This window comes from Panthera leo, chromosome A2 (genome assembly GCF_018350215.1).
Source record: "Panthera leo isolate Ple1 chromosome A2, P.leo_Ple1_pat1.1, whole genome shotgun sequence".
Classification (NCBI taxonomy): domain Eukaryota; kingdom Metazoa; phylum Chordata; class Mammalia; order Carnivora; family Felidae; genus Panthera; species Panthera leo.
This window is the reverse complement of record NC_056680.1, coordinates 139,710,126-139,712,476: the sequence shown is the minus strand read 5'-3', so window position 1 is coordinate 139,712,476 and position 2,351 is coordinate 139,710,126. Positions and strand designations below refer to the sequence as shown.

Here is a 2,351-nt window from a genome sequence, read left to right as displayed (position 1 = left end):
CAAAATCATTCCCCATCCCCTGGGGAGGGATAAGAGAAGAGGCAGAAAGAGAGAAAAGTATTTCTCCCATACTATTCTGGAAATTCCTTCCCCTCAAGGATACAAAATGCTGGGGGGAAAAAAGTGCTCCCCTAACACCTCGTCTATAGGGTGACCTGTTTGTTGGGGACAGTCACAGTTTATATCCACTGTCCTCAGGCGATCATTAGTAGTGACACCTTTTAATTCTCAAAATGGCCCAATTTAGACAATAAATTATATGGACACTCTACATATGTAGCAATTACCCAGTGTAAATTCAAGAGACCCATAAATTTCCAAGACTATACTTTCAAGGATCATTTCTACAGTTTGTTACTAGAGAAGTTTCTCTGAAAGTGTAGAGCTCCGGAAACCACCAGCAGGAGACACAGCAATCTCTCCTGAGCCTAGAGCCAATTCTCGGTGTTTCTGCAACTGCCATTCACCATTGATACTGGTTCTTTTCTTCTTTGGGAGAGCAAGAGGGAGAGGATGCAGTCTGAAGAAAGACAGAGACAGAGAGGAAGGAAGGAAGAAGCTTTATAATACTTTCTGCTCAGCCTACAAAATGGAGAAATATGAAATCACAAAAAAATATAAAATCAGACATGCAATAAAATTGACAACATCAATTAGATTTGATAGTATGATTAACTTTATATATGAGTTAGTTTAAACTGCTTAGAAATAAGCAGTTTTTGTATATTTTTAAATTTTAATTGTAGAATTGTTAGCCATCTTCATTCAACCGATTTGTACTTCTTTATTCATTCTTCCCATGAGAGAAAGGCCTCACACAATCATGAGTTCAAGCTAATGAGTGCACTGGACTACTTCATCTATTTTTGAGAGAATGTTAAGGTCCACAGATAGAAAATAGACCAAAATCCCTTTTCTGGGTTAATAATTCCCAATGCTATTTCCATCCCTCCTCGGTTCCACTTAACTTTGAGAAGGTTTTAAAAATTTAGTTTTAAAAAATGTTCCTTGGTTTTATGAATTTTTTTCAAGTGCAGGGGCACCCAGCTGACTCAGTCAACCCTGATTCTTGATCTCAGGGTTGCAAGTTCTAGCCCCACATTGGGCATAGAGATTGCTTAAATTTTTTTTTTTCAAGTGCCTCAGTATGGAAGCCAGAAATGAATGAGAAATAATATGAATAAATATCATAATTGATTATATTCTTATGAGTCAACAAGGGATAAGGAAATAAGGGTGTGTAAAGGAAGATTAGTGAAGCCCATTTTTCAAGGAGTTTATAATCTAGTGGACGAAATAGGCATAGAGAACAATGTGGCATAATAAATTACATTTCAAAATAACATTGAGGGACAATTGGGTGGCTCAGTCAGCTGAGCATCTGACTTCAGCTCAGGTCATGATCTCATGATCTCATGGTTCATGAGTTCAAGTCCAGCACCAGGCTCGCTACTGTCAGTGCAGAGCCTGCTTCGGATCTTCTGTCCCCTCTCTCTATGCCCTCCCCCCTTAAATAAAATAAACATTTACTTATTTATTTATTTTAATGTTTGTTTATTTTTGAGAGAGAGAGAGAGGGAGAGAGAGGGAGACACAGAATCTGAACCAGGCTCCAGGCTCTGAGCTGTCAGCACAGAGCCTGATGTGGGGCTTAAACTCATGAATCATGAGATCATGACCTGAACTGAAGTCGGACCCTTAACCAGCTAAGCCACCCAGGAGCCCCAATAAACATTAAAAAAAATAATAACATTGAGATTTAAAGTGGGTGAATATTACACTAGAAATAATTTTTTAAATGCAGAGAACTGGAGTGACTACATTCTAATTAAATCATAACAGATAAGACTTATTTGATTTTTTAAAAGCTTTTTTTTTTAAATTTTTTTAACGTTTATTTATATTTGAGACAGACAGAGACAGAGCATGAACAGGGGAGGGGCAGAGAGAGAGAGAGGGAGACACAGAATCTGAAACGGGCTCCAGGCTCTGAGATGTCAGCACAGAGCCCGATGCGGGGCTCGAACTCACGGACCGTGAGATCATGACCTGAGCTGAAGTCGGACGCTTAACCATCTGAGCCACCCAGGTGCCCCATTATTTGATTTTTTAAATACCAGAAGAAAGGAAACTTTTATTTTTATTTTATAATGAATTCACATACCAAAAAATGAATTGAGGAAAAAAAATTTCATATTAGAATTGAAGTCAAAGACAGACCTAGTTTAAAATGCAAGACACTCATTTGTAGAAAAATATGTCTGACAAAAAGAACAAAAAGCATGGAGCCAAATGAATAAATGAAATGATTGACAAAAATGTTAACAAAAGGGTTCATAATTGCCTTGCAA

The 2,351-nt window shown here is 37.7% G+C and overlaps 1 pseudogene; it reads left to right on the top strand.

Annotated features, from left to right (window-relative positions):
- Nucleotides 1-319: 319 nt before the first annotated feature.
- Nucleotides 320-524, top strand: LOC122214725 (annotated as a pseudogene).
- Nucleotides 525-2,351: the final 1,827 nt, after the last annotated feature.